Source organism: Lissotriton vulgaris, unplaced genomic scaffold, assembly GCF_964263255.1.
Source record: "Lissotriton vulgaris unplaced genomic scaffold, aLisVul1.2 SCAFFOLD_792, whole genome shotgun sequence".
Taxonomy (NCBI): domain Eukaryota; kingdom Metazoa; phylum Chordata; class Amphibia; order Caudata; family Salamandridae; genus Lissotriton; species Lissotriton vulgaris.
Window position 1 is genome coordinate 551181 of NW_028253550.1, and position 24975 is coordinate 576155.

General features: G+C 45.6%; 1 pseudogene; it reads right to left on the reverse strand.

Moving 5' to 3' along the window:
* Positions 1-9373: 9373 nt before the first annotated feature.
* The window catches only part of LOC147660931 (CTTNBP2 N-terminal-like protein), an 81488-nt pseudogene continuing 65886 nt past the window's right edge, over positions 9374-24975 (reverse strand).

A 24975-nucleotide genomic window follows, 5' to 3' on the forward strand; every position in this document is an offset into this window, starting at 1 on the left:
GACTCCACGCAAATACAATGATCAAATACCACAAGGCACAACGAATCCCCAGAGGCCTCAGAATAGCCCTGAAACCGTCTCTTTGCAAAAATTCGAAACCTTTCACCGAACGTTAGTTCGCTATATTGAACAAATGCAGTTTGGATTTAATTTTACTCATTATTGAAGAATTGGCAAAAATACTGGAAGAACTGAAAACAGAAATTGAGACCGTAACCGAGGAATTGAAAAAGGGAGTCACAGAAGAAGAGTTACAAAAAATCATTGATGACATTAATTCACAACTGGCAAACCATACACAGGAAGTAAACAAACGTAAACTAAGGAAATATAGAAGGGACACCCTCGACTATAAATTACAAGAAGTCTACACATGGGCTGAAGTATACGCCAGAAGGCGACAAACCAAACAATACACTTCCCAAACAGATACGTCATCCACAGACAGCGACAGAACGGAGAAAAGAAAAGCACCCACAAGAAACATACCATCTGATAAACCAACCACCCCGGAGCCTTTTTTAGACGCAGGCCCAACAGGAACAGAAGACCCAGGAGGGGACGCAACAAAAACAAAAGAAACAAACCCACCACAAACGAGGAACACCACGACCAGGAAAGAGAGAAAGAAACAGCACTAATCAGGAAAGAAAACCTAGTGTTGAATATTTCAGACCAAAACCTCAATGACTTACAAATAAACACCTTGCAACGAGGGTTATCGTTCGTACCAAGCACCCATACAAATCAGCTAGAATTGGAAGTGAGCCTCTTTAAACTCACACGCAAAATGAGACTAAGACACTTTTTTGAGAATGTCATAACAGAAAAACCACCTCCTAAAGAAGACGAATTGAAAGGATTAAAAACCTCCAGTAATTACATGCCACCTACATCGCACAAGATGATAGACCTTTTTGAAAACTTGTGTAAACAAGAAATCAACAAAATCAACACCAATAAGAGGGTCAAAAATCCAAACATGTCTAAAAAAGAATTTGGAGCTATTGAAAGCATAGCAAACAACCAACAGATAATATGCCAAAAGGCAGACAAGGGAGGAGCAACGGTTATAATGAATAAAGAGTTTTATGAGGAAGCCATGCAGACGCATTTAAGTGATACCAATACATACATGGAAATAAATCATGATCCCACAATGGACATACGCAAAACATTACAAACCATGTTGAAACAAGCCACCGATCAAGAAATCATCAATGAAAAGACCAAACAATATCTCATGCAAGAGAACCCAAAGAGTCCCACTATATATCTAGTACCTAAGGTACATAAAGACCCGAATAAACCTCCATGCCGGCCCATCGTATCCACCAAGTTGAGTATCCACGAACCAGTGGGTAAATTTATCGATAAGTACCTGCAACCTTTAGTTATCAAAAATCTTTCTTACATTAAAGATACTACAGACTTTTTGGTAAAGTTACAAGCAGTAAAAATTGAACCTGATTGCATCATGGCCACCATAGATGTAAAAACGTTATACACAGCCATACCCCACAGAGAAGGCCTGGAGGCTATTGAGAAAGCCTTATTACACAGCACTTATTCGCCTGATCTACAACTCTTTTTGTTGCAACTGATGGAATTTACCCTTTTGAACAGCTATTTCACCTATGAAAAACGCTGGTACATCCAACTAAATGGAACAGCCATGGGAAATTGCGCCGCACCGGCGTACGCGAATCTTTTCATGGGATCCTTTGAAGAGGAACACATTTATAATGATCAGGAGTGGGCGACACATCTGTTAGCCTACATGAGATTCATTGATGACATGTTCATCATATGGAAAGGCACACAAGAATCTTTGGAGCAACAATTGAAGATTTTGGATGAGAAAAATGAGAGAATTAAATTCACATGGAAGATCAATGACACCACCATCCAATACTTAGATGTGGAAATCACATTAAACAATGGCATCATCACCACGAACTTATACCGAAAACCTACAGACAAGAACAATTTATTACATTACACCAGTCACCATCCTCCAACATTGAAGAACCACCTCCCATACACTCAATTTCTCAGGGTTAGGAGAGTGGTATCTGAGGACCACGTATGCCAAGAACAACTACAAAACATGGCTGACAGATTTTCCACCAGAGGATATCCAGAGGAGATGATTCAGAAAGCTCAGGCAAGAGCACAAACAAAACCCAGACAAGAACTACTTACCTATAAAACCACCACAAAACCACAAAGAATAACGTGCGTCAGCAAATATTCCAATGTAAGCTCCCAGTTTAAAAAAATCATCTACAAGAATTGGCAAATAGTTAAAATGGAAACAGATTTCAATGGCATATTTGATCAAGAACCCTTATTTGCTCACTCAAGAGGAAAGAACCTAGGTGAACTATTGAAGAAACCTAAGCAAACCACACCACACCAAATATACAGAGGAACAGTACCGTGTTTAAATTGTGCCAACTGTCATAACATCATCAAGGGGACAAACATCAATCACCCCATGAAAGGACACAAAATACCACTTAGAGTCAACGCAAGCTGCGACACCACCAATGTGGTGTACCTTTTAAAATGCCCATGTGGGAGTGTATATGTGGGACACACGGAAAGAAAATTGAAAGTGAGATTGACTGAGCATAAGAGTAATATCAGAACCCATTCCACGAAATCCACGGTAGCTACCCATATCACTGAAAAACGCCATAATTTAAATCAACTGAGAGCATGCGTATTGGAGATTGTACCGAGGAAGGAAGGAGCTTTGAACAAAAAAAACTTGCTAAAACGAGAGAATCACTGGATTTATTATTTGAACAGCCTCAAGCCACATGGTCTTAATGATCGAATAGAACTTTTGTGTTATTTGTAAATAGACATCTTTATTGTATCATGTCGTAGAAGTATTGAGAACTGACACATGAGCAGCATGCAAACATAAGTTGTGGCGCCTTGATTAACCTCTACCTGCAGTAGATATGTGATGACCGAAGTTTGATTACTAAAGTTTTGGTTTGTCAATTTTTTTTAAAAAAAACGTAGTAGGCAAAAAAAACACTTAAAGTTAGACACTGCGCATGCGCGACAATCGCGGCGTCAGTTGGCGCTTCCTTAGCCAGTGAGAAAGCAAACCACAACAGGAACCTTCAGGCAGAAGCGGAGAGATTTTGTAAGCAGCAGAAGGTGAGCTACGGTTAGATGTAGATAAACCGAGCGTAAGCGGCAATGCGACCTTTACACTCCGTTAAGCAGGGAGCATATGATAAGCCTAAGCGTCATGGTAAACACGGGTGCACGCACAAGCGTTACAGTCGACCATTTTTTCATTAGCTTACATACCCGCTTAAACACGCTTTAGAAATGCGCTACAAATTAGCTTAAACTCAAGTGAATAGTGTGATTTAAACACGTTTTGATTGCAAATTGTTACATTGTACATTTTCCATTTGTTTGTAGACGATCCCTGACGAAGGTGATTGTATTCACCGAAATGCATTGGAACAAACAGGATTGTTGCTACATGTTATGAATCAGTAAATAATGTGAAACAATTTGAAACAATTTGAAATACAATTCATTCTGAACAAGATAAAACTTTCGTTTGAAACTTTATTTGGGATTACAACTACAGCTGGATATACAGCATCAAATACTGGTGCCATGGGAGATACACCTATGGGCTCATAGGTGTGCAACTAGTTAATATTCAGACATACACTCCAGGAGGGGAGTGATTTCCATGCCAGCACGGTAAAAGTTTTCTACAAAAAGGCGGTGCACATCCCTTTTTCCACAAGGCAATCACACATAAGGACCATCATCATCAGCAGCATTAGGAGTCCCACAATGCCAGGAATGTACATGGTGGTGAGCCGTCGAAGGCTAGAGCGATTAGCACGGAGGAGACGCAGGATCCAGGACAGGATATTCCGCCAGCGGGTCACCTTGCTGGGCCAAACCAGAGAGCAGATATATGCTAAATACAGGCTGAATGGGGAAATGATAATGCAGTCAATACAGGACCTTGACCCCCTGATGCAGCACCCAACAAGCCGTACCAATGCGGTGCCTACATATGTGCAGGTATTGTGTAGCCTGCACCTCCTGGCCTCCGGGAGTTTCCAGGGGATAGTAGCGGCTGCTGGGGGGATATCCCAGCCCACCATGTCACGCTGCCTCCACACTTTTGTTGACGCCATGCTCACCCAACTACACCGTCACATCAAATTCCCCGCCAGCCAACAGGAATTGGACATGACCAAGCTACAATTCTACAATGTAGCCCATTTTCCACATGTGCTCGAATGCATAGACTGTACCCACGTCGCCATCTGCACACCAGCTGCCATGGAGCATATGTTCCGCAATAGAAAGTCCTACCACTCCCTCAACATCCAGATGGTCTGCAATGCTAAGACATACATCACTGACATTGTCGCACAGTACCCAGGGAGTACCCATGACTCCTTCATTTTCCGGCAGAGCGGCCTCCACACACGACTGGTCAGGGGAGAGTTTGGGGAAGGACACCTACTTGGTAAGTACACTTTGTTGAAAATGTCACATTGCTAAGATGTAACAGCGCAGCACAGGCAATCACCATCTGCTCCTCTCATTCAGGTGACAGTGGCTACGCCCTCCGTGAATACCTCCTGACCCCATACCTCAACCCTGCTACACCCCAGCAACGGCGCTACAATATTGCACACATACGGACAAGGAATTGCATAGAAAGGACATTTGGCCTGCTCAAGAGCAGGTTCCGCATACTGCACAAGACAGGTGGGGCCATGTATTACAGTCCTGAAATGTGCTGCCGCATTGTGGCTGTCTGCGCAATACTACATAACATTGCAACCAAGCGCCGGATACCTGTTGACATCTCTGGCAGTGAATCTGAGGGGGACAACCGGCCACCTGCACATGCGCGCCATGCACAAGGGGAGAACCCAGCAGAAGGGCACAGACGTCGCAACCACATCACAGTGAACAGTTTCTAGTACAACCTCTTCCATCACCCCACAAATCAACAATGCATGCAAAATGTAATGATGACACAACGCTAATGTGTGTAGCAAAATAAATGTATTTGTTCAATTCACAAAAAATAAATAAGGTTCCAGTACAAATAACTCCCACGAACAGTATTACAGCATACTACTGTGTATTAGAACATGGCAGGCTTAACGTCAGCCTGTGCCAATGATAGTCTGAAGTTCTCAGGTGCGCCTACTGCGCGTTGCGCCCAAGCGCCTCTGAGGGGCATCCTCCTCCGGGGCTTCAGGACCTGGCGTGGGCCTGGTGCTGCGGCTGTGTGGTGGGATCTGTGACGCTGAGTGGCTGCTGACGCTGGACGCCCCCTCACTAGCATCATCACCCCCCACAGTGGATGGTATTGCTGGAGGGTGTAGTGCAATGACGGCCGTGGTGAGGTGCTCCAGCACCCTGGTCATGTCCTCACTGCACTGTACTAGTTGGTGCTGCTGTGTCAGGGAGCGCCGCGCCAACAGAGAAGTTGCATTTGCAGCTACATAACTTGCCCTGCTGTATGAGGCCAGCCGGATCATAAGTTGGCGGTGGCGGCGGCGTGCTACACTGCGCTGTGTCGACATCGCAGCGGTGTTTGCCTCCATGGCTGCAGCCATGCGGGCCATTCCCTCACCCACACCTGCCATGGCTGCAGTCATGTTGTCTAATCGCTCCCCCACACCTGCCATGGCTGCCCTCATGCCGTCCATGTGGCCTGCAACTGTGGCCACATTGCGCCCTATCATATGGAGCTGCAGCTGAATAGCTCCTTGCTGTTGTGCCTGGCGCTGGTGTATCCGCAACATGCGTCTTTCAACGCTGAGATGCGCCAGTCCCTGTTCATTGGCCCGCCTGCTTGCTGGAGTGGAGTGCTGGCGTGACCTGCCACGCCTGCCCTGCTGGACTGAGTCTGTGGCTGGCCGCTGTGTGGCAACTGGCGCGGGCCCGGATGTTGTGGCGACAGCTGCTGGGGGTGTGACCGCTGGTGTTGCTGGTGCGCCAGATGCAGGGGGTGTGACTGCTGGTGTTGCTGGTGTGCCAGATGCAGGGGGCACAATGGTAGCTGCCCTGGCTGCGGCTCTAGGTGGTGCAGCGGTAGCAGGAGGCACAATGGTGGCTGGCCTGGCAGCGGCTGTGGGTGCTGCACCAGTCGCAGGGGGGACACTGCAGGTGGATCTGGCTGCTGGTGTTGATGCAGCGGCAGGGGCTGGTGCCTGGGTTGGTGGTGGAACCTCCTCCTCCTGGACCTCCTCATCGATTTGCAGCCTTTCGCTATCGCTGCTTTCGCCACCTGTGGGGGTAAGTGGTGGATCATTAGTTGCATGTATCTGGCAGACGTGCAGTTGCTACATGCATGCTGGGTGACATACCCTGAATGGCTGTGGCTTTGTGTGCTTTGAGACCTGTCTGGCTGCATTGTGGTACTACAACATTGTGGCCAGACTACATCTCCCACAATGCTTCAGGACATTCCTTGATGTGCAACTATGGCATGGCTATGGGACATTAGGGGAGCCTATTTGGTCATGGACATCCATAGGGGACAGGGTCGCAGTCGCATGCCACTTAACTTGGGTGTCTTGGTTGGTGCGGGATGAGTCTAGTCGTGTAAATCCTACACAGGCCTCCTTCTCCAGGGTGTCCTCCACCTGGTCCTCCATGGCAGTATTGAGTGGGACAGTTGGTCCTCCTCCTCCAGTGCCCGAGGACTCTCCAAGGCGCGCCGCCACCTTCTCCTTGGCACGGCCTCGGAGGTCATACCAGTGTTTCTTTAACTCCTCTAGGGACCACGGAGTTCACAGTGGAGGCAATCCCCTGCCATATCTTGCGTTTCTCTTGTTCAGGGACCCTCCTGGAATCTTTTCCAAACAGTCTCTCATGGTTTGCCACCACCCCCTCTATCAGGTGTTCTAGCTCCTGCTCCGAAAATTTTAGTTTCCTTTTGCGCCCAGACGAGCTGCTGGTGCCAGGTACAGGTTCCTCAGACATTGTAGCAGAGTTGTGGTTCTGTAGTTCTCTCCTGTATTGCTGCAGCTCTCCAACTTGCTCCCTCTCAGTCAGCCTCACTGTGGAGAATGGGGGTGGGAACTGGCAGCTTCCTGGTTGTGATGTCATCACTGGGCTCGAAATGCGACTTCCCCTTTTCCCGATCTCGCGAGTTTGCGATCTCGCAAATAGCGATATCGCAAATAGCGATATCGCTATTTGCGAGTTCGCAATCCCGGCGCGGGTAGCCGAAAATAGCGATTTTTCTGCGATCGGTAATCGCTAACGGAATTTGCGATCGCGTGCGAAACGCTTTTTTTTATCGCAATTCTTCATGAATTCGGATTTGCGATTTCTGAATAGCGATTCGCTTTTTTTCGCTATTACAGAATCGCAAATGCCGATTTTCATGAATATGGCGGTATAACCTTTGAGTAACATCCTTTTATTTCTCTTTTGGTTTGTTTTCAATCCCAAATCAAATTATACATTATACAATTTAAAAGTCTGATCATATTCAAGGAAGGGGAAGGGTGTGTATATTTTTTTTCATCATATGTTTACTAGCCACACAATCTTTCAAATAAGGATGCAACATTTGCCCAAACATGAAAATTGGCTTATTGAGAAAGCTGCTTACGACTTTGAGCCTGAGTCATCATGAAAGTTTCAGCAGTGGCTTTCTCCAGCAGCATTTTGTTTTAAAGAAAATTAAATACTCTACAATAACAAAATAACTGCCAACGTTATGACACTCGGAAGACGTAAAATAAAAAATGTCTTGCCTTCATGAACAATCCTTACAAAGATTACCCAAAGATGTAATTCTAATCCAGGTCCTCAGACACTGCATGTGAGGACGTTTTGCAGAAATGCATTCTGGTCTGACAGTTTTGATACTATCTCTTGGGTAAAAAAAAAGCGTTTGAGGGTTCTATTGGAGAATGGCGCCCTACTGAAGTGGTAATGTGCCAATAAAGAGCTGTTACTGCGTAATTCGCTGCATATGTGGCAAAAGAGCATATACCTGTAGGCAAGGTAACTGGATAACTTGGTAAACCAGATCTGCACCTTCTGACTCTTAACATATTGAAAAGTGTTAAGTACAGACATGGTTTGCTTCTAGTCAGCTGTATGGTTTAGTTAAACGAAAATGTCATTAAGATTTCCTGTACACTCAATGATAATTAGCATACTACTTTCATGATTACCACGTCATAACAGAGCAGTAACAAAATAATGAAACATACACAAGTTGATCCAAAAAACACGTAGTAACACAAGGCTTAGCACTCTGGACTCCAAATCATGTATTACATTCACACATACTCAGTCATTTGAGTTTAATTCTCTCTGTCTGCACTTACAATATGTAGATCTTCCTGCATACAAAACAATACTTATAAGAAGAGACATTCACCAGTGTTAAAACAGTATAGCGCCTAACATTATGAGCCTAGGAAAAGGACAGTAACATGTGAGCAGCCATTCAATGTTAGTTTGTTTTTCAGAAAACCCCATTATTACTGCAGAATTAGTTCAGGCACTTAGTGTACGTATGATTAACCGGAACGTAGATTGCACACATTACTTATATAGGATTACACATCCGCTTTCTGTACTAGAGTCTCTAATCCACTCACAGGCAAAAGCCGCGGCTTCAGCCTCTGTTGTGAATAAGGTGACTTTGCATCTTTCTTTCTTAAAGCAAGTCGGAAAATGCTATATTTAACAAATCTCCATGTACATCTCCATTTGTGGGTGTGGTATGTGTACATCATCTCTTTTAGAGACATTTTTTTTAATGGCAACTTTCGGAGAACGGCTAATATGTGTTTCCTGTACCAAGCTTAACGTAAAAGGATAGACATTCCCAAGTTTTAGGTTGGCCAAAAGCTTTGGGCGCTTAGTGTGATTTCTCCCTCTCTTGAAATTAAAAAAATAATGTTAAAATAATTGATGACATCGCTCATTCAGTTAACGTTTTGAATAGATTTCAAACCACTTATGGCAATTGAAAAAAAGGTCAGTTCTTTCGATATTCCTTTGGATTATAATATCATTTGCAATTCAGTACACACGATCTAATCGACATAAAATGCCTTCCTGGCCTTTGGGATAAGAACATTCATCACTGTTTAGTGCTATATACTCATCCCACAAAAAAGGGCCGTTCAGAATATTGTATATGGTAGGAACTCGAGAAAACGTGAACAAAGTTTATAAGAATTTCTTCTAATATTAAAATAAATAACATATCTGACTATTTTAAATCTTATTTGATCCTTGAAATCATTACCTTCTTTTCACTATGTAGGACTCAATGGTATGGAGTGTGTACAGCTACCTTTTTGGCCAATAGCTAGCTGCTAGTAGGCAGGATGTCTTCAATTTCTTTTCCATTGGCTATTACTACATTGTGAGTGCAACCATTGCTAGACATGTCCACAGTGGCCCCCAAAGAAGACCACTGAGGGGGTGTTTTGGAAAGGCTGGAGACTGAGCCAATCCAGGTTTCTTTGGAGGAATTGGTGGGGGAATTCCTCGTTCCGCTCTCGGTATTGTTGGAGATTTAATCCCAGGAGACAAAGGACACCTTACCAGGACTAAATGAAGGATTCAATTCATTTCTCTGGGTTGTTGAATTGGCAAGATCTCGGTAGTCTGTGCCAAAGAGAGAACTGTTGGGGGCAGCTGGTTTTGTTGGTACTTGATTGCAAATATGGAGAGCACCTGAGTGACGGTATTTCGTGCCATCTGTTTGGCAGCAGAATTATCACCCATTATTGGAGATAGATCCCTTGGAGGTGGGCTTTGCAGTCCAGTAGCCTGTATATCTTGTTCGGATTGAGATTGGAATTTATGCCGGGCAGCATGGAAACGCTGGTTGATGCCAACTTGGTACGAGGACTGGTTACCTGGGCTACTAGCTGATGTACCAATCAAACGTCTGCTAAGCACTGGTGAAGAGCATGGAGAGGAAGTTAAAGATGAGGCAGCCGTACTGCTTGGAGACAGTGATATCCCACTAGAAGGAAGCTGAGAAGACATATGAATAGGAGACTCCATTCTGACAGGAGAATTTCAATTTTCAGAGATGACATCATGACCAGAACCAACATGTTTCTCACTCTGGTGTTCTACATGCAAATGGAGCATGTCATTGCTTGTTTGCATTCCCATGTTCTGATGGCCATTTGTCTTGGCATACAAGTTGGTGGGCATGGGTGGATTGGACAATGTAATATGATCAACTCTGTCGATACCACTTGAAATGTTTTTTTCATGTTGGATATGCTCGGTCTGGCAAAACACAGACACCATTTGAGGATATTCAGTTTCAACGCCAGTGGTCTGGATACAAGGGTGGAGTTTTGGTTTAGCTGCTTTATGTTACCAGTGGCTTTTTCTGATGCCTCCAGGTCCTCCAGAACCTTCTTTAGACGTGCAATCTCTTCATTTACCGCCTGATTCATTAAGGTAAATTGCGCCCGCAATCGCTGCGAAAATGCAGTTGCGGGCGCAATATTAGTAATCGGGATTCAACAAGACAATTGCGACTTCGCAAACCCATAATTGCGAATTCGCAATTAAATTCGCAGAATCCCGGTAGGAGAGCATTAGCGAATCGGAAAATGCGACAAACCACGGATTCTGCGAAATAAATTGCGAATTCGCAATACTATTGCAATCGGCATTAATGAAAAATCGCTAATTGCGAAAAACCCAAAAATCGCAGTTTGCGCGGTGCAAATTAAGGACAACTCAAAGCAGGTGGTAACCATAAAAGCAATCAAAAATTTCCATTTAAAAAACCGTTGGCCAATCAGTAAGAGGTTCAGGCCTGACCAATCACACATAAGGACAATCAGCAGCAGCATTAGGAGTTCCACAATGCCAGGAATGTACATGGTGGTGAGGCGTCGAAGGCTACAGCGAGCAGCAAGGAGGAGACGCAGGATCCAGGACAGGATTTTCCGCCAGCGGGTCACCTTGCTGGGCCAAACCAGAGAGCAGATATATGCAAAATACAGGCTGAATGGGGAAATGATTGAGTTTGAGTTTGAGTTTAAAAGCACTTTTAAAGCGCACGTATACCGGCGGTTTCTTGGCGCTGTAGCTAGCGGGGACTGAGGTTTAAGAGCAGGGAGAGAGGAAGGAACACTTATTCAAAGGACTTTGTGAATAAGTAGGTTTTAAGACTTTTACAGAATTGGGGATAGAGGGTGATAGCACGAAGATGAAGGGGAAGGGAATTCCAGAGGGTAGGTGCAAGAATAGCAAATTTGGAGCCGCCCCACTTCTTTCTCCGGAAGCGAGGGATGGTGAGGAGGGACTGGGAAGACGAACGTAGGTCCCTGGAGGGGACATAAGAAACAATCTCAGAGGAGATGAAGGCGGGTGCCAGATCCAATCGGGCCAGGAAAGTGATGGATGCGAGCTTGAATTGAATTCTAGCTCGCACGGGGAGCCAGTGAAGAGATTTCAGAAGAGGGGTAGAGTGGTGGAATTTAGGGAGGTTGAAAGCCAGGCGGGCCGCCTGGTTTTGGATCTGTTGTAGGCGACGCAAACTGTATGCAGGAATACCGGCATACAGAGCGTTCCCATAGTCCAGGCGGGACACCACCATGGCCAGAATGATAAGTTTGAAGGCAGAAAAAGTAAAGAAACGGGACACCTTGCGTATAGTACGCAGTGAGAGGAAGGAAGAAGATACCACAGAGCTGACCTGGGAGTGGAGGGTGAGTTGGGAGTTAAGTTTTATGCCTAGTGTTTTGACTGAGGAGGAGGGAACAGGAGGAGGGCCAAGAGAGGGGGGCCAGAAGAGGGGGGACCAGGGGCTGGATGAACCACCCGTCAGTACCAACTCGGTTTTATCCGGGTTGAGTTTGAGGTGGTTGTGGCTCATCCAGTCCCTGATGTGAAACATGACGGTTTAAAAATTAAGGACAGCAGAAGGAGAGGAAAGATCAAAGACCAGCTGGAGGTCATCCACATAGTTAAATACGGCGACCTCCATCTGTTGAAGAGAAAAAATAAGAGGGGCGATATATAGATTGAACAAAAGGGGGGAAAGAGATGAGCCTTGAGGAACCCCGCACTGAACTTTCCGGAAGTCCGCTGTGAAGTCACCCAGGCGGACAGCCTGGGTGCGGTCGCTCAGGAAGGAGGATAACCAGACCAGGGCAGTCCCCTCGATCCCCGCCGCCCCGATACGGGAAAGTAAGATGTTGTGATCCACCGTATCAAAGGCGGCTGAGAGGTCGAGGAGCACAAGGGCCTGGTGCTGATTGGTGTCCATACCCTCCCTGAGGGTGTCGAGGACCGACATGACAACGGACTCCGTAGAGTGTGCGGGGCGGAAACCAGCTTGGCGGGGGGCAAGGGCTCCATGTTTCTCCACAAAGGAGCTCAGGGCGCAGGTGACGTGGCGCTCGAGCACCTTGGCCAGAAATGGCAGGAGGGAGATGGGACGGAAATTGGCAGGGACAGAGGGATCTGCCCCAGGTTTTTTCAGGAAGGGCACAATTACCGCAGACTTCAAGGAGCTAGGGACTATGCCTTGGGTAAGGGAACTATTGAGGAGGTGGAGGGGGGATCTGGACAAGAAACAAAGATGTGACGGAGGATGTGGGCAGGACAAGGGTCAAGAGGAGAGCCAGATTTGATCAGAGGCACCAGTGAGGCCAGGTTTTCCCGAGTGATAGGGGGAAAGGTGGTCAGTTTGCCTTTGGGAGGGGGACATTGGGGATCCACAAAAGATGGGGGAGGTGGGGGGATATTGGCCTTAATGGTGACAATTTTGTGGATGAAATAATCATTGAGAGAAAGACAGAGGTCATTGGACGGGGCTGGTTTTAGCGTGGTTCTGTCCGAGAACGCCAGGTTGTGAACGATGGAGAATATCTCCTTAGACTGGTTCTCCACTGCTAAGATTTTGGAGGAGAAATAAGCTGTTTTGGCCTCCAGGATGCCTTTTTTGTACTGGTAGAGGATGTTGATATATTCCAGTTTCAAAGTGGGGCAGTAGTTTCTCCTCCAAGCCCGCTCCGCGCGGCGAACTGTTAGTTTGGTGGCTTTAAGCTCTTGGTTAAACCACCGGTTGGCGTCTTTGTCGCGTTTAGAAGTAATGCGCTTGAGCGGGGCAACGGAGTCGCAGCTGCGGGAGAGCCACTGATCTATGGCGTCCACCTGGGAGACGGTAGTAAGGCCCTGAAGAGGCGGGAGAGAACTGGTAAGGAGAGAGGAGAGATTCTCAAGATTGACACGGCCCCATGATCGGACCGGATGATAATGCAGCTAATACAGGACCTTGACCCCCTGATGCAGCACCCAACAAGGCGTACCAATGCGGTGCCTACACATGTGCAGGTATTGTGTAGCCTGCACCTCCTGGCCTCCGGGAGCTTCCAGGGGATAGTAGCGGCTGCTGGGGGGGATATCCCAGCCCACCATGTCACGCTGCCTCCACACTTTTGTTGACGCTATGCTCACCCAGCTACACCGTCACATCACATTTCCCACCAGCCAACAGGATTTGGACATGACCAAGCTACAATTCTACAATGTAGCCCATTTTCCACATGTACTCGGATGCATAGACTGTACCCACATCGCCATCTGCCCACCAGCTGCCACGGAGTATATGTTCCGCAATCGCAAGTCCTACCACTCCCTCAACATACAGATGGTCTGCAATGCTAAGACATACATCACTGACATTGTGGCCCAGTACCCAGGGAGTAGCCATGACTCCTTCATATTCCGGCACAGCGGCCTCCACACACGACTGGCCAGGGGAGACTTCGGGGAAGGACACCTACTCGGTAAGTACACTTTGTCGACAATGTCACATTGCAATTAGGTAGCAGCGCAGCACAGGCAATCACCCTCTGCTCCTCTCATTCAGGTGACAGTGGCTACGCCCTCCGTGAATACCTCCTCACCCCATACCTCAACCCTGCTACACCCCAGCAACGGCGCTACAATATTGCACACATACGGGGTACAGAGCAGGAATATCGTCGTAAAAATATCGACTAACATAAATATCGCTGCAAAAATATCTACAGGAAGAAATATCGGTGACAAAAATATCATCTGACCAGAATATCGACAGACAGGTAAGTAATATCGTTAACATTAATATAGTTGTAATAAATATCGTTTACAAAAACATAGTTTACAATAATATCGTTTTTTAAATAATTATAAGTAATGTAGTGTTTTTAATGATTATTTTTAGTCAAAGTAGTATTTTTAGTAGTATATTATTATTTAATAATGTATTTTCAGTTGAATTTAGTATTAATAGTTCCGTAGCGGGTTGTGGGTTTATAGGGGAGTAGGGTGGGAAGTAATTTAAATATAATGAAATAATACATTAATTAATGTTTTAAATGAATATAAATAGTGTAATAAATAATAGTTAATTAATTTCAATTAGTTAATTGAATAATAATTATGTAATTAATTATGTAATTTTTTAATTATTTTTAGGTGTGTGCACAGGATTTTTTTAGTGAAAATGTTTTTGGGTAAAGGGGTATTTTTAGGGTTCAGGGTCAGTTTTCAGTTTTTGGGTAAAGGGGTATTTTTAGGGTTCAGGGTCAGTTTTCAGTTTTTGGGTAAAGGGGTATTTTTAGGGTTCAGGGTCAGTTTTCAGTTTTTGGGTAAAGGGGTATTTTTAGGGTTCAGGGTCAGTTTTTAGTTTTTGGGTAAAGGGGTATTTTTAGGGTTCAGGGTCAGTTTTTAGTTTTTGGGTAAAGGGGTATTTTTAGGGTTCAGGGTCAGTTTTCAGTTTTTGGGTAAAAGGGTATTTTTAGGGTTCAGGGTCAGTTTTCAGTTTTTGGGTAAAGGGGTATTTTTAGGGTTCAGGGTCAGTTTTCAGTTTTTGGGTAAAGGGGTATTTTTAGTGTTCAGGGTCAGTTTTCAGTTTTTGGGTAAAGGGGTTTTTAAATATAATGAAATAATAGATTAATTAATGTTTTAAATAAATATAAATAGTGTAATAAATAATAGTTAATTAATTTTAATTAGTTAATTGAATAATAATTATGTAATTAATTATGTTAATTTTTTTATTAAGTTTAGGTTTGTGTACAGGATTTTTTTAGTGAAAATGTTTTTGGGTAAAGGGGTATTTTTAGGGTTCAGGGTCAGTTTTCAGTTTTTGGGTAAAGGGGTATTTTTAGGGTTCAGGGTCAGTTTTGGGTTTTTGGGTAAAGGGGTATCTTAATTATATATATGTATTATTGTTGTTATATAAAGTAATGTGTAAAATTAATTTATATGTCCACATTTATTAAGTTTATAATTAAAAAGTGTAGTAAATGTTTTTGAAATAGTTAAAAAATAAAAGTAATGTAATGTATTTTGTTAATAGTACTTATATTTATTTATTATTTAATGTAATTTTAATTATTTTAAAAAGTCGATATTTTTTACATCTATATTAATTACAACGATATTTTGGAGTCGATATTTATGTACTTACCTGTTTAAGTATAGGGTGTCGATATTTTTGCAAACGATATTTTTGCAACGATATTTATGTCAGCTATATTTTTGTTATCGATATTTTAACACCCTACCCACATACGGAAAAGGAATTGCATAGAAAGGACATTTGGCCTGCTCAAGAGCAGGTTCCGCATACTGCACAAGACAGGTGGGGCCATGTATTACAGTCCTGCAGTGTGCTGCCACATTGTGGCTGTCTGCGCAATACTACATAACATTGCAACCAAGCGCCGGATACCTGTCGACATCTCTGGCAGTGAATCTGAAGGGGACAACCGGCCACCAGCACATGTGTGCCATGCACGCTGGGAGAACCCAGCTGAAGGCCACAGACGTCGCAACCACATCACAGTGAACAGTTTCGAGTGCACCCTCTTCCCTCACCCCACAAATCACTAATGCATGCAAAATGTAATAATGACACAACGCTAATGTGTGCTGCAAAAATAAATATATTTGTTTCAATCACAAAAATGGTACCAGTTCAACTATCTTCCACTAACAGTATTACTGCATACTGCTGTGTCAAAGGACAGGGCAGGCTTATAGTCAGCCTGTGCCTGTAATTGTCAAATGTAGTCGATTGCGCCTCCTGCGCGTTCCACCCAAGCGCCTCTGAGGCTCATCCTCTTCCGGGGCACCTGTATCTGCCGTGAGCCTGGTGCTGCGCCTGAGTGGCGGGACTTGTGAGGCAGAGTGGCTGCTGATGCTGGATGCCCCCTCACTGACATCATCACCCCCAACTGTGGCAGGTAGAGCAGGAGGGTGTAGTGTTGTAACCGCCGTGGTCAGGTGCTCCAGGACCATGGTCATATCCTCACAGCACTGGATGAGTTGGTGCTGCTGTGCTAGGGACCGCCGCGACAACTGTGAAGTTGCATTGGCTGCAACATAATTGGACCTGCTGTAGGAGGCCAGCCGGCTCATGAGCTGATGGTGGCGCCGGCGTGCTGCACTGCGCTGAGTAGTCATCGCTGCAGTGTTGGCTTCCATGGCTGCAGTCATGCGGGCCATTCCCTCCCCCACAGCTGCCATGGCTGCAGTCATGTTGTCCATGCGGTCCCCCACACCTGCCATGGCCGCCGTCATGCGGTCCATGCGGTCACCCACTCCGGCCACATTGCGCACAATCTTGTGGAGCTGGAGCTGAATGGCACCTTGCTGCCGTGCCTGGCCCTGATGGATACGCAACATGCGTCTTTCGACGCTCATACGCGCCAGCCCCTGTCCATTGCCCCTCCTGCTGATTGCTGCAGTGGTGTGCTGGCAAGAGCTGCCACGCCTGCTCTGCTGGGCCAGATGTTGTAGCACCAGCTGCTGGTGGTGTCACAGCAGGCGTTGCTGGTGCGGCAGGGACTGGAGGCACACTAGTCGTGGGCCTGGCTGTGGCTGTAGGTGGTGCGCCAGATGCAGGGGGCACAATAGTCGCGGGCCTGGCTGTGGCTGTAGGTGGTTCCCCAGACGCAGGGGGCACACTGCTGGTGGACCTGGCTGCTGGTGTGGTTGCAGCGGCAGGGGCTGGTGCCTGTGTTTGTGGTGGCACCTCCTCCTCCTGGGCCTCCTCATCAATTAGCAGCCTTTCGCTGTCGCTGCTTTCAGCGCCACCTGTGAGGGTAAGTGGACGATCATTAGTTGCATGTATCTGTCAGACGTGCAGTTGCTACATGCATGCTGGGTGACATTCCCTGAATGGCTGTGGCTTTGCGTACTTTGGAACCTGTCTGGCTGCATTGTGGTACTACTACATTGTGGCCACACTACATCTCCCACAATGCTTCAGGGCATTCCCTGATGTGCAACAAAGGCATGACTATGGGACATTATGGGAGCCTATTTGGTCATGGACATTCATAGGGGACAGGGTCGCAGTCGCATGCCACTTACCTTGGGTGTCTTGGGTGGGTCGGGATGAGTCCAGAAGTGTGAAGCCAATGCACGCCTCCCTCTCAAGGGTGTCTTCCACCTGGTCCTCCAAGGCTGTGTTAGGAGGGACTGTAGGTCCGCCACCTCCAGTGCCCGATGCCTCTCCAAGGCGCTCCGCCACCTTCTCTTTGGCATGACCTCGGAGGTCGTACCATCTTTTTTTAAGTTCGTCTAGTGACCTATCGGCCACACCCACGGAGTTGACGGTGGAGGCTATTCTCTGCCAGATCCTCCTTTTTTCCAGCTCTGGCACCCTCCTGGAGTCTTTGCCAAACAGTTTGGCGTTGTTGGCCACCACCCCTTCAATCAAATGTTCGAGCTCCTGCTCTGAAAATTTGAGCTTCCTCTTCCACCCTGTGGTGTTGCTGCGGCCAGGAACAGGTTCCTCTGACATGGCAGCAATGTTGTTGCAGAGTACAAATCACCAGTAGAATAGCAGCAGCTCTCCCACTTGCTCCCTCGAGGTCTGCCTCACTGTGGTGAATGGGGGTGGGAACTGGCTGCTTCCTGGTAGTGATGTCATCACTGTGCTCGAAATGCGACTTCCCGTTTTCCCGATCTCGCGATTTTGCGATCTCGCAGTTAGCGATATCGCTATTTGCGAGATCGCAATCCCGACGCGGGTAGCCGGAAATAGCGATTTTTCTGCGATTATCGTTATTCGCTAACGGAATTTGCGCCCGCGTGCGAATCGCATTTTTTTATCGCTAATCTTCATGAATTCAGATTTGCGAGTTCTCAAAAGCGAATCGCAATTTTTCGCTATTTGAGAATCACAAATCCCATTTTTCATGAATCAGGCTGTTAGTGACTTTGTCCTTTTCTCTTCTCTGTTCAGCTTCGCTTTCAGTTGCTCTCGCTCAATTTCAAATTCCGAAAGCTGTTTCTCTACTTGAGCCTCCATCTGAAGACCGCGCTTTTTTCTGTGGCAAGTTCCTCTTCCAACTTAGTCGCTTGAGTTTTCTCCTTCTCCAGTTTCGAGCTGGTGTCTTCCACTCGCTGGACCTCTTCTGCTGCTTTGCTGGTTGCTTTTTTGCACTCGGCCATGAGCATTGACGACAGTTGTTTATGACGAGATTTCTCCTCCTCTAGTTGTGTAGCCAGCTTCTTTTGTTCTTTTTCTAACTTTTTCACTTGCGATTTTTCAAAATCCAACTGGAAACACAAAAACAGATTTTTAAAATTACGCCATTTTAGTGAATATGTTCACAAAAGACAAATTGGCACGATTCCTGTGTTTGCCTTAAAGGAATGAGGGGCGGCCCCAACACTTTGTACTTGAAATAAACTAGTGGCAACAGCAGCTTTCCAAGGCTCATTCCATGAGCTAGAATTATTGTTTTGAATTAATTTGAAAAACAAAATGACAGGTTTTATGTAACATATTTATATAAAAAACTGGAACATCCTGAAACACTTACGTTTAAAGTTCGGGCTGAAGAGACATCTCCAGAAGAATGCGAGACGGTAAGCCAAACTGGTTATGACTACCCCCTTAGCAATCAGAAGTCACAATCATGGCTAATGAACTAGGCCAATAGGCCACCACAAAAAATCTAAACTGTTAAGATTGTCCCGTTTTAAATTCTCCCAATCTTGCAAATGCTTTCTTTACGGGCGACCGTTCAAATAAAGATTTCTAAACGTGTTCTTATATTGAACTTGAGTAAATACAATTTTGTTGGGAATCTTACCTGCAGGATTTGTTTTGGACCTGCGATTCTCTGAGTAATTCAGCACATATTACAGAAAGAGGACACTTTCAGCCTGATTCATCAACGGGCCGTTTTGCGAGCCCCTAATAGCGAATCATAGCGATTCGCTATTAAGGACTCGCAAAACGGTAATCATGTAGGAATCGCATAATAAAATGCGATTCCTACTGATTCCTTATTTGCGATTAGAAAATTGCTAATCGCAAATAAGGAATAACTCGCCATTCATTCCTATGGGCCAAAAGGCCCATAGGAATGAATGGGGAGTATTCCTTATTTGCGATTAGCAATTAGCTAATCGCAAATAAGATTGCGATTTGAAGGGTGCCAGGGGTGTCCACAGGACACCCTGTAGCACCCCTCAAATGAAATTACACACAGGTGTTGCACACACACATGTCCAAAGGACATGTGTGTGTGTAACATGCAACTCAGAAAAATGCATTTAAATGCATTTTTCTGTGTTTGCGCAATTTACCGCGAGGTCTGACCTCGCGGTAAATTGCGGCAATAAATTGCGAATTCGCTAATTTAAATTGGATGTTGAATTGCATTTAAGGAATCTCTAATAGAGATTCCTTAAATGTAATTCCTCGCACATTTGCGACATCGCAATTAGCGATTTTTGCATTTGGGATGCTGAATCCCAAATGCAAAAATCGCTCTCGCAAAGGGCCGGATTCTCAGAATCCGGCCCCTTGCGAGCGCAATTTAGGTACATGAATCGGGCGGTAGGGCTCTTGTTACATTAGCAAATCCGGCCACATACATTTCTATTTACTCTTTAACAAAACGGTAGCCAAGGGCAGAGGGAGATCGGTAAGTGTCCTCTGCAAACTTCTCCCAAATATGTTTAAATGCTGGTCTACTACTGCAGGCTTCATTATCGTGATATCATATTTGAAGGTGGGGTGAGATCGGCTGAAGTATTTATTATTAACCATAAAAGACTGGCCATGCTAAGCTCCATCATACTGGTGATTCACACCTGTGGAAGAGTTAGGTGATGAGTAATAGTGACCATTTGATGAGAGCCCCACTACACCATTGGTGCTATGGGACTTTGGCTGAGTCACTCTCTCACACGCCACACACTCCGCCTTCTGTTTCCCCAACACACACTAGTAAGGAGGGGAAACATCACTTACAACGCAACTTTTACAACGACATACCATCACAACGGAACTTTTACAACGCAAAAACTTTTACAACGCATGTATTTACAACGCATGTTTTTACAACGCAGGTACCTTTACAACGCATACCATTACAACGTAAGTATTGGTAAGTATATAATTATATTTTAAATGTTATATGTTTGGGGTAAAGGGGTATTTTTAGGGTTCAGGGTCAGTTTTGGGTTTTTGGGTAAAGGGGTATTTTTAGGGTTCAGGGTCAGTTTTTAGTTTTTGGGTAAAGGGGTATTTTTGGGGTTCAGGGTCAGTTTTTAGTTTTTGGGTAAAGGGGTATTTTTGGAGTTCAGGGTCAGTTTTTAGTTTTTGGGTAAAGGGGTATTTTTGGGGTTCAGGGTCAGTTTTTAGTTTTTGGGTAAAGGGGTATTTTTGTGGTTCAGGGTCAGTTTCCAGTTTTTGGGTAAAGGGGTATTTTTGGGGTTCAGGGTCAGTTTTTAGTTTTTGGGTAAAGGGGTATTTTTGGGGTTCAGGGTCAGTTTTTAGTTTTTGGGTAAAGGGGTATTTTTGGGGTTCAGGGTCAGTTTTTAGTTTTTGGGTAAAGGGGTATTTTTGGGGTTCAGGGTCAGTTTTTAGTTTTTGGGGTACAGGGGTACAGGGTAAAAATAAATTAAAATTAAATTTAAATTAAATTAATTAAATGAAATGAAATTAAATTAAATGACATTAAATTATATTTTTTTCAATTAATTTACGATTATAAAATTAATATATATTTACCAATACTTACATTGTAATGGTATGCGTTGTAAAGGTACCTGCGTTGTAAAAACATGCGTTGTAAATACATGCGTTGTAAAAGTTTTTGCATTGTAAAAAATGCGATGTAAAAGCATGCGTTGTAATAACATGCGTTGTATCATCATATATCCGTAAGGAGAAGCCTCTTATTTTAATTGCATTTTCCACAGTTTAAGACATGAAAATATGACTTTCGATCACAGTGCAGGGGGCAACCGCCAGCTATACGTTTTTACAATTTAAACAAGCATTAGAAGACCCTACCTGTGGACTTGCATAAATGCTCCAATCTTGTACGCTTTAGGAAACTCCTGAAAACGGCATTATTCAGGGTGTAACTTATCTGCACATGGTCATCTGACTTTCCCGCAATGATAACGCGGAAATACCCCTTAGGGGGTGATTCCTGCGCTTTATACATTTTATACATATATTAGCAAAGCCAATAGGTCTTGTCCATGCAGGAGCAATTGGCTCGCCAATATGTTTTAGACATGTTTTACAAAATCTTGGCTGCTGTTCAGCATGGCTACAAGGTAGTGGCGTAAGGTAGAGTGGCGTGGAGTCCAGTGTCCTAAAGCAGTGTTGTGGAGTAGAGTTAGTGTTATGGAGTGACATAGAGAGTCATGGAGCGGAGTAGAGTGGAGTTGAGAAGAGTGCAGTGAAGTGGAGTGTCATGGAGTGGTGTAGACTGCAGGGGCATACAGTGTTGTGGAGGGAGTAGAGTGGAGTGTGGTAGAGAGAAGAGGTATAGAATGTTGTGGAGTTGCATAACGCAGAGTGAAGTGGCATAGAGTAGAGTGCTGTAGAGTAGAGCGGCATAGAGCGGAGTAGAATGTCATTGAGTGGAGTAGTGCAGTAGAGTGGAACGCTAGAGTGGAGTAGAATGTTGTAGAGTGGAGTGGCATAGAGTGTCAGAGTGGCGTGGAGTAGATTGGAGTAGTGTGTCATAGAATACAGTGGAGTAAAGTGGCATGAAGTGGCATAAAGGGAGCTGCTTAGAGCATCATAGAGTGGAGTTGTGTCGTAGAGAGCTGTCTCGTAGAGAGCTGTCGCGTAGAAGGCATTGGCTTAGAGGAAAGTGGTGTAGAATGCTTTGGAAGAGAGTGCATTGTTGCAGAGTGGCGTGGTGTGGATTCCAGTGGCAAGTAGATTAGGGTGGCATGAAGTGATGCAGAGTGCAGTGACGAAGATTGTAGCGGGGTACAGTGTAGTGGTATAGAGTGCAGTGGTGCAGAGTAAATGTGTAAATGTATTGGCATTTATATAGCGCACTACTTACCCGTAGGGTCCCAAGGCGTTTCGACCGCTGCGAAACCCTTCCTGGCTTCCCTGAGAGATGGTCCCTTAATGGGTATCTCCAGGGTGAGACCAGGCATCCCCGGCGGTCTGGTGGGGCCGTTAGTGAAGATGAGGCAAGCTAATGCCCAGAGTTGCCGAGTGTGATCGCTTATCAGAGTGGGCACCGAGGCGAGAGAATTATCGAGTCCGCTGACCCTGGTCCAGAAACCTGCCGCACCGGGAATCGAACCCTGGTCCCGGGCCGTCCTCTGCTCTCGGGTCTGCCGCCTCTAACCAGTGAGCCACACTACTTCACCAGCATAGAGTTCAGTCACAGATAGTGCAGGCTTACAGAGTAGAGTGTCTTAGAGTGCAGTGGCAGAGGGTTCAGTGGTGTAGAGAAGAGTGCTGCAGAGTACAGGGCTGCAGCGGTGTATAATACAGTGATGCGGAGTAGAACAGAGTGGTGTAGATTGCAGTGACAGAGCACAATGATGTTGAGTGGTGTAGTGTGCAGTGACAGAGTACAGTGTTGCAGGGTAGAGTATAGTGGCGTAGAGTGCGGAGTAGACTAGTGTGGTGTAGAGTGGATGGCATAGAGTACACTGGTGTAGAGCGAGTGGCGCAGCGTAGAGTAGATTGTTTTAGAGCAGAGTGAATTGATGCAGATGGGAGGGGTACAGGGTAGAGTGGAGTGCCATAGAGTAGTGAGGTAGAGTGGAGTGGTGCATAGTAAGGTGGAGTGGTGTGGAGTGGATTGCTGCATAGTAGAGTGCATTGGCATAGAGTAGAGTGGTGCAGAGTAGAGATCTAAAGTGAAATGGTGCAGAGTAGAGAGGTTTAAAGTGAAATGGTGTAGAGTGCAGTGACATAGTGTGCGGTAGAGTGGTGCAGTGGCATAGAGGGCGGACGCACAGAGTAGAGCAGAGAGCAGTGGCGCAGAGTGGCATATAATTCAGTGTCATACAGTGCAGTGGTATAGAGAATAGTGGCATACACTGCAATGGCATAGAGACTACTGGTTTTTAGTAAAGAGGCATAGAGTGCATTGGTGTAGAATGGAGTGGCATAGAGTGCAGTAGTGCAGAGTGGAACAGTGTGGCACACAGTACATTGGCATAGAGTAGATTGTTTCAGAGTAGGGTAAAGCGGCGTAGAGTGCCGTGAAGTGCAGTGGTGCAGAGTTGATTAGAGTGGCTTAAAGTGTGGGCAAAGAGAGCAGTGGTATAGAGAGGAGAGGTGTAGACCCAAACAGTGCACTTGTGTTGAGTGCAAAAGAGTGGCACAGAGTGCAGTGGTGCAGAGTAGAGTGGGGTAAAGTTCATTGGCGGTGAGTACAGTGTTGCAGAAGGGTGAGGCATAGAGTGGACAGGTGTAGGGTAGAGTGAAGTGGTGTAGAGTGGAGTGATGCAGAGTAGAGTGGCATAACGGGTAGTAGCATAGAGTGTATTAGCATGGATTGGAGTAGAGAGGGGAAGAATAGAGTGCAACGGTGTGGATGCAGTGACAGAGTTGAGTTGAGTTGGGTAGGGTTCAGTGGCAGAGAGTGCAGTGGTGTGTAGTAGGGTGGTGTAGAGTATTTGCATGGAGTGCACTGATGAAAAGTACAGCGGTGCAGAGTAGTGTGGCGTAGAGTGCAGGGACTTCATGTACTATGGTGCAGATTGCATTGGTGTAGAGAATGATGGTGCGGAGAAAATTGGAGTGGAGTGCACTGTGGTAGAGTGATTTGGTTTTGCATAAAGTGGTGTAGAGTGCGTTGGTTTAGAGGAGAGTGGTACAGAGTAAAGTGGTACAGAATAGAGTATAGTGGCGCAGAGTGGGGAGGCGTGGAGTGGTGCAGTGTTGAGTGGAGAGGTGCAGATGGTGCAGAGGAGATTGTTTCAGAGTAGAGTGAAGTGGCGTATAGTGGTGCAGTGGTGCAGTGTCGAGTGGAGTGTGGAGAGGTGCAGATGGCGTAGAGCATATTGTTTCAAAGTAGAGTGAAGTGGTGTACAGTGGAATAGTGCACGGGAGAGCAGAGTGGTGCGGGGTAGAGTGCAGTGGCATAGAGTGCACTGACGTAAAGTGGAGTGGTACAGAGTGGAGTGCATTGGCGTAGAATGGAGTGGTGAAGAGCGCAGTGGCAAAGAGCAGGGAGGCGTGGAGTGGCACAGAGTGGAGCAGAGCGGCGTGGAGAGGCGTACTGTGGAGTAGCATAGAGTGGAGTGCAATGGTGCATATTAGAGAAGGGTAGAGTGCATTGACAGAGTAGAGTGAAGCAGAGAGGTGTAGAGTGAAGTGGACTACAGAGCAGTGATGCAGAGTGGAGCGGCACAAAGTGGAGTGATTCAGTGTGGAGTGGAATAGGGTAAAGTAGAGTATGCATGGTGTGGCATCGCCCTCCCATTACAGACAACACATCTTCAATTGAAATGACCATTACATTTGCAAGAAATACAGTTTTACTGATAAACGAATTTTGTGCGCAAACGATAACGTGTGGAGATGCCAACACCTAGTGCATAGATTTGTTTTGACCGTATTAAATATGTGTTTCCACCACACTTCAGAATTACCAGAATTTCCCCCAGTAGCCAGGATGATTGTCA